Source organism: Miscanthus floridulus, chromosome 7 (genome assembly GCF_019320115.1).
Source record: "Miscanthus floridulus cultivar M001 chromosome 7, ASM1932011v1, whole genome shotgun sequence".
Classification (NCBI taxonomy): domain Eukaryota; kingdom Viridiplantae; phylum Streptophyta; class Magnoliopsida; order Poales; family Poaceae; genus Miscanthus; species Miscanthus floridulus.
This window is the reverse complement of record NC_089586.1, coordinates 28,817,448-28,825,549: the sequence shown is the minus strand read 5'-3', so window position 1 is coordinate 28,825,549 and position 8,102 is coordinate 28,817,448. Positions and strand designations below refer to the sequence as shown.

Sequence of the window (8,102 nt, the reverse complement as noted above, 5' to 3'; positions counted from 1 at the left end):
AGGCGGATCGCACGACCTTAGGGTCAGGCGAGGCGGAGCCCGCGGCCAGAGGTCGGGCGAGGCGGAGCACACGACCTTAGGGTTAGGCGAGGCGGAGCCCGTGGCCAGAGGTCAGACGAGGCGGAGCCCACAGCCTCGGTGTCGGCTGGAGCTATAGTCGCACCCTTGACTGCCTAGATGGATTAACGTATAATGACTATTAGCCCCTCCTCTTCAGGTACCCTAGTATTGGTCCCCAACACCTGGTTATTATATGCCTTCCAAAAGTAACCAGATCTCCAAATAGATACTTTAGTCCATTAAGTTTTCTTTGATTTTTATCCTGGCCATTACTAACTAGTAACATAATAAATAATGGCGGATTTGTATGAAAGGGCGCCATGGAAAATATGCGTGTGAAAATTTCAAGTTAGTCTCAAGGCGGGAAAAAACAAAAAATAAAAACAACTGCCAAAAGGCCCTGAAGCACATGTGTATGGCTGGGTTTACACCTGGCAACGACCTAGTGATTATATGCCTTCCAATTAAAAGTAACCAATCTCCAAATAGATGTTTTCTTTCATTTTTAATCCTGGCCCTTACTAAGGACATATCTTACTAGTGGATGCCAGTTGTGAGAAAACAACACCAACAACAGCTAGTGCCCAACTATTATTGTGTACAATTCTTTGAGTTTTATGCATCGTCCATGAATAAAATCACAGAGTCTCCACTAGTGTAATTTAACCAAGATGCTAAACAAGATTTAGGCCTTCTTTTTCTAATTTTTTCCCATCCTTGACAATCACTAGTAGAGAAATGACCTCCGGCTCGCACCTTTAGTCTCGGTCGTGTTGGCGCCTAAGACTAATGTGAGCATTAGTCCCGAGTCCAAATTTCATGGGCACCGGATTGCCCTTTTGTCCCTGTTGGTAACACCAACCAAGACTAAAAGTCGATCTTTAGTCCCTAGTGGTGACACAATCGGGACTAGGTTGATGTCACTGACTAAAGATCCCCCATGGATGAATTCTAAAGGAGAACACCCAGGACTTGGTCACGTGCCTTGTGTGGTTGAGTTGGTAACGAAGCTACATGCGGGGTTAGAGGTCCTAGGTTTGAATCTCACGCATCGCAAACATAGTTCAAGTTGAGTTGGTAAGGAAGCTACGTATGGGGTTAGAGGTCCCTAGATTCAAATTATTTTTTTAGTCCCAAAGTTTATTTTAGTCCCGCGTGACCTGGGACTAAAGCCCATTCTATACTAGTGTATGAAGAACCACTAAACTAAATACGGCTAAACTGTAATGTCGAGCATTTCACTCACAAACATAGTTTAAGTTGACATCACATGAATATGGGCTGGGATATTGGGAGCCTGGGGCTTCCAATAGCTAATGGAGTGCCCTAGCCAGCCACCCTATCTAGCCCAACCATTCAGGTCCACGGAGCTGACGCGCACGTGCAGGTGGGAGACCTGTGAACCCAGCTAATTCAAATACATAAAAGCCCATGTCAAGCTACGAGGAAATTTTTTTATCATGACGTTGCACAAAAATCAATAGTTAGATGATTTAAAATTAATTTGTTACCACATAGAAACCTTTAGCGTGAGCAGGACTTCCAGCTGACACAACCTGACAAAGCTGACGCATGCATGCATGCACGCATCCAATATAATTTCTTTCGTTTTTTATTATAATTCCTCAACGAAGCATCCAATTCAAAAACGGCTTTCACCATTGAACTTCTGACATTTTTGTGCATGATTCAAAATCCATTGTGAATATTTTTTGAAAATTTTTAAAATTTATAAATTTGAAATTTGAATCATGGCACGTGATGGCCGATTGGATGCATAGAAACAATGATCAAGCTGTGCAAAAAAGTTTTTTGCACCGACTCGTCGCATAGAAATTAGTAGTTGGATAAATAAAAATTAATTTTGTTACCACGTAAAAACCTATATGCGAGATGGACATTCCACCCGACACAACCGTGATTGCCTCTACAACATCATGCTTTCCACTATGGGATGTATAATTAATATGGGAACAATGCATAGAACATGGAGACCGCAAGCGTAAAACATGGAGACGATCTCGTCTTCTCCAAAATTTGAAATTTGAATCATGACACACGTTTCCTTAAGTTCGATATTCTGGAATACTTTATAGTGAAGTGCTACATCGGCATCCATGCACTTGCGGATTTATCTGTGTGCGTTTAAATATACCAACACCTTGCAAAGTAACTAGATCTCCAATGAGTCATTTTAGTCCATTAAGTTTTCTCTCATTTTTATCGTGGTCATTACTAAGTACTAACATATTAAATGATTGTGGTTTTTTGTGAAAGGGCACCATAAAAATGTGTGGAAATTTGGATTTTGTCTCAAGGAGAGAAAAACAAAAAATTGAAACAATTGCTGAAATGGTCTGAAGCACAAGTGCATGGCTAGGTGCACACCTAGCAATGGCCAGGTTACTACATGCCTGCCAAAAGTAACAGGATCTCGAAACAGATGTTTAAGTCCATTAAGTTTTCTTTCATTTTTATCCTAGCCATTACTAACTAGTAACATATTAAATGATGGTGGATTTTTGTCAAAGGGCACCATGGAAAATTTGTATGTCAAATGTGTGGAAATTTGAACTCTGTCTCCAGGCCGGAAAAAACAAAATATTGAAACAACTGCCAAATGGGCGTGAAGCACATGTGCATGGTTGGGTTCCCACACCTGGTAATGACCAAGTTATTATATGCCTTGGAAAAAATTTATGTGAAATGTGTGGAAATTTGAACTTTGTCTCAAGGCAGCAAAACACAAAAAATGGAAATAACTGCCAAAAGTGCCTGAAGCACAAGTGCATGGCTGAGTTCACACTTGGCAAATTGAGATTTCAAAGAGACCACCTTTCTCCTTTCAAGAAATTTTCTTCCTATTTTCCTAGAAACAGGATGGATTTGGATCTAAGATCTTAGGGATATATATAGTAGTGACATATTGAATGATGGTGGATTTTGGTGAAAGAATGCCATGGAAAATTTTTATGACAAATGTGTGCAGATTTGAACTTTGTCTCAAGGTGGAATAAAACAAAAAATGAAAACAACTGCTAAAAGTGCCTGAAGCACATGTGTATGGCTGGGTTCACACACCTGGCAAAGACCTGGTTATTATATGCCTTCCAAAATTAACAAGATCTCCAAATAGATGTTTTAGCCCATTAATTTTCTTTCATTTTTATCCTGGCCAGTACTAACTAGTAACGTATTAAATGTTGGTTGATTTTTTGTGAAAGGGTGTTATGGAAAATTTGTATGTGAAATGTGTGGAAATTATGATGGTGGATTTTTGTGAAAGGGCACCATGGAAAAATTTTATGTTAAATGTGTGGAAATTTGAACTTTGTCTCAAGGCAGGAAGACACAAAAAATAGAAACAACTGCCAAAAGTCCCTAAAGCACATGTGCATTGCTGAGTTCACACCTAGCAGATTGAGATTTCAGAGACCATCCTTCGCCCTTCAAGAAATTTTCTCCCTATTTTACTAGAAACAGGATGGATTTGGATCTGAGATCTTAGGGATATATATAGTAGTAATCTAATGAATGATGGTGGATTTTTGTGAAAGGGCGCCATGGAAAAATTTTATGTCAAATGTGTGGAAATTTGAACTTTGTCTCAAGGCGGGAAAAACAGAAAATGAAAACAACTGCCAAAAGTACTTGATGCAAGTGTATGGCTAGGTTCACACACTTGGCAATGACCTAGTTATTATAGGCCTTCCAAAAGTAACAAGACCTCTAAATAGATGTTTTAGTCCATTGAGTTTTCTTTCATTTTTATCCTGGCCATTACTAACTAGTAACGTATTTAATGTTGGTTGATTTTATGTCAAAGGCGCTATGGAAAATTTGTGTGTGAAATGTCTGGAAATTTGAACTTTGTCTCAAGGCTGGGAAAAACAGAAAATAGAAACAACTGCTGAAAGGGCCTGAAGCACAAGGGTATGGCTGGGTTCACACCTGGTAGTGACCAAGTTATCATATGGCTTCCAAAACTAACCAGATCTCCAAATAGATGTTTTAGTCCATTATTAAGTTTTCTTTCATTTTTATACTGGCCGTTACTAAGTAGTAATGTATTTAATGATGGTGGATTTTTGTGAAAGGGCGCCATGGAAAAATTTTATGTCAAATGTGTGAAAATTTGAACTTTGTCTCAAGGGAGGAAAAAACAAAAAATGGAAATAACTGCCAAAATTGCCTGAAGCACAAGTGCATGGCTGATTTCACACCTGGCAAATTGAGATATCAGAAACCACCCTTCTCCTTTCAAGAAACTTTCTCCCTATTTTCCTAGAAACAGGATGGATTTTGATCCGAGATCTTTGGGATATATATAGTAGTAACGTATTGAATGATGTTGGATTTTTGTGAAAGGGCGCCATGGAAAAATTTTATGTCAAATGTGTGGAAAATTTGAACTTTGTCTCAAGGCGGGAATAAAGAAAAAATGAAAACAACTGCCAAAAGTGCCTGAAGCACATGTGTACGGATGGTTGGGTTCACACACCTAGCAATGACCTGGTTATTATATGCATGCCAAAAGTAACCAGATCTCCAAATAGATGTTTTAGTCCATTAAGTTTTCTTTCATTTTTATCCTAGCCATTACTAACCAGTAACATATTTAATGCTGGTTGATTTTTTGTCAAAAGGGCGCTATGGAAAATTTGTCTGTGAAATGTGTGCAAATTTGAAATTTGTCTCAAGGCAGGGAAAAACAAAAAATGGAAACAACTACTAAAAGGGCCTGAAGCACAAGTGCATGGCTGGGTTCACACCTGGTACTGACCTAGTTATCGTATGCCTTCTAAAACTAACCAGATCTGCAAATAGATGTTTTAGTCCATTATTAAGTTTTCTTTAATTTTTATCCCGGCCCTTACTAACTAGTAACATATTAAATGATGGTGGATTTTTGTGAAAGGGCACCATGGAAAATTTAGATGTCAAATGTGTGGAAATTTGAACTTTGTCTCTAGGTGGGAAAAAACAAAATGTTGAAACAACTGCCAAATGGGCATGAAGCACACTCTCATGGCTGGGTTCCCACACCTAGCAATGACCAGGTTATTATATGCCTTGCAAAAGTAACTAGATCTCCAAAGAGATATTTAGTCCATTAAGTTGTCTTTCATTTTTATCCTAGCCATTACTAAGTACTGAAGTATTAAATGACGGTGGATTTTTGTGAAAGGGCGCCTTGGAAAAAAATTTATGTGAAATGTGTGGAATTTTGAACTTTGTCTCAAGGCAGGAAAACACAAAAAATGGAAACAACTGCCGAAAGGGCTAGAAGCACAAGTGCATGGTTGGGTTCACACATAGCAGTGACCTAGTTATCATATGCCTTCCAAAACTAACCAGATCTCCAAATAGATGTTTTAGTTCATTAAGTTTTCTTTCATTTTTATACTGGACATTACTAAGTAGTAACGTATTAAATGACGGTGGATTTTTGTGAAAGGGCGCCATGGAAAAAATTTCTGTGAAATGTGTGGAAATTTGAACTTTGTCTCAAGGCAGGAAAACACAAAAAATGGAAACACCTGCCAAAAGTGCCTGAAGCACAAGTGCATGGCTGAGTTCACACCTGGTAGATTGAGATTTCAGAGACCACCCTTCTCCTTTCAAGAAATTTTCTCCCTATTTTCCTAGAAACAGGATGGATTTAGATCTAAGATCTTAGGGATATATATAGTAGTAACGTATTGAACGATGGTGGATTTTTGTGAAAGGGCGCTATTGACGGTAGTTACCATTCATCATGAACCGTCAATATAACCTGAAATCATGCATGAAAATGATCATTAACATAGACTTAGGGGTTTAAACTAACAATTTCCATGAGTTTTGGTGAATTTATGTTTTCAGCAGGGTTTATCTAGAAACCCGTCAAGGTGGATCAAATTATCAAATCAAATCGCACTTATCCGTAGCAAAAACAACCATAGAAGGTTCTAGAAGACTCGAGAGGATACCACACCAAAGCGGAGGCTGAGACGCCACCAGGTGGGCTCGGTCAGCCCAACCTGTAGGCCGACTGGCCCTGGGGCCCACCTGTCAGCCCCCCATTCTTATGTCGGTTCTGTACCGCCTCCTAGATTGCATCTATGCCGTTTATTCAAGTCGGTTTGATCCAAAGGTTGAGAATTGACAATCCGCCCTATATATTCCAGCACCTGCACCCTCCCTCAGGGAGAATCTGCCATAAGTCAAGATCAGATCAGAAATTAGGGTTTCCAGAGAGAAGAGAATAGAACTCTAATTCTTCAAAGTTCTAGTATAGGTTAGCTAGAAAGGTTCAAGTAGAGTTTGGGCTACTGCTCAGGATTGCGGATTCACCATCCGGAGGCTGGTATATCCATTGTATCCCTCTTTATTTATGACTTTGTGATACTTTAATACTATGTTGCTATTTATTATATTCCTAGTTTGCTCTAGTTATATGCTTGATATAGTTATGATTGATGATGAATTTATGCATATGTTCGCAAAGCGCTTAGCTCAATACTCGAGTGAGTTGAGTGGTCAACATTATGTAAGCGTGGTGCTTAAATATTATTTACCTGCAGATGCATTCTACACTCTAGGTCATGTAGTAGATCATGGATGTGACACTCCCGTTGAGTCCTTTGTAGTCTACTCCCCATTTGTAGAGCAAGTAGAACCTGGTTGCGAAGGGAGTCAAGCTCTGTTCTTGATCTTCCTTAGTAATGTTCCTTATGCATAGACCCAAAGTTAATTATGCTATAGATGAGAGTGTATACTTGGGTGTACAAAAGACTTAGTAAATAAGAAATGACTTAGGAATCTTTTGCTCTTAATTAATCTCCTGCCTAGCCACACTATATTTATGAGTATCTATTTCTATCTCTGGATTACTATCAATGCCTTTCACTTGTCATAAGTATGCATATTTGTCAATATCTCTTGCCACCCCATCGCTCCTCTCAGTGGATAAAAGTATAAATAATGATACCTGGCATACTTCCGGGTGAAATGCTACATTAGAATATTATCTGTGCGCTTGCGGATTACTTAGTATATATAAATTTATAAGTGTTCTCAATAATTACCAATAATGCATTTCTACCATCATTGCTAGAGATGACAACTTAGTAACGAGTGATGCAAAGAAATGCCAACAAGCATTTCTAGCGCCATTGCTAGGGAGGGGCATAAGGCTAAGAGAATTGATCAAATAAATACTTATAGACAAGATCATAACTTTATACCACTAGTTTAGTAGGCTTACCCTTGTTTGTCTTTGTTTTTATCTTATATAGGGTATTGCAGAATTGGTTGTGATTCACTGATAATCTCCATCAATCACAATCAAACCAATCAAGAGGAGCTCAACACTAGTTTTTGAAGCTATGGCTGAAAAGACTCTGCGTGAATTCTCTGCTCCAAGCATTGAGAACATTCGCACTGGACCAACACTCAAAACCAACATCCTTGAGTTCGAGCTCAAGCCAAGCCTCATCAACATGGTGCAAGCTACTCCATTCAGCAGAAAGGCACATGAAGATGCTAGTGCTCATCTTCAGAATTTCCTGGAGATAAGCAGCACAATCACCATCAAGGACGTTGCTCAAGACATCATACTACTCTGCCTCTTTCCATTCTCTCTAGTGGGAAGGGCGAAGTAGTGGTTCTACACCAACAATGATAACATCAACAAGTGGGCAAGATGTTCGAAGGCCTTTCTAGTAAAGTTTTTTCTATAGGCAAGACCAATGCCTTAAGAGGAAAGATTTCCAACTTCCAACAACAGAAAGGAGAGACCATTCTAGAAGCATAGAAACATTTCCAAGAATACATTTTAGATTATCCTCATCATGGGATGGAAGATTGGTTGCTCATGCAAAGCTTTTACCATGGATTAACTCAAAAAGCTCATGAACAGCTCGATGCTACTACTGGAGGATCATTTATGTCACTCACCCTTAGAAAAGTTGAAACTCTCATGGAAAAAGATAGCCTCTAATCAAGGTTGGTCTCAATGCAATATTCAAGCATTTAATAAGAGCGAAGAAGTACTAGAA

General features: G+C 39.0%; 1 non-coding gene across 1 annotated transcript; it reads right to left on the bottom strand.

Moving 5' to 3' along the window:
* Window positions 1-7,795: 7,795 nt before the first annotated feature.
* Window positions 7,796-7,902, bottom strand: LOC136468147 (small nucleolar RNA R71). Its single transcript, XR_010761687.1, has one exon. It is a non-coding gene; the product is annotated as a small nucleolar RNA R71 (small nucleolar RNA).
* Between the last annotated feature and the right edge of the window lie 200 nt (window positions 7,903-8,102).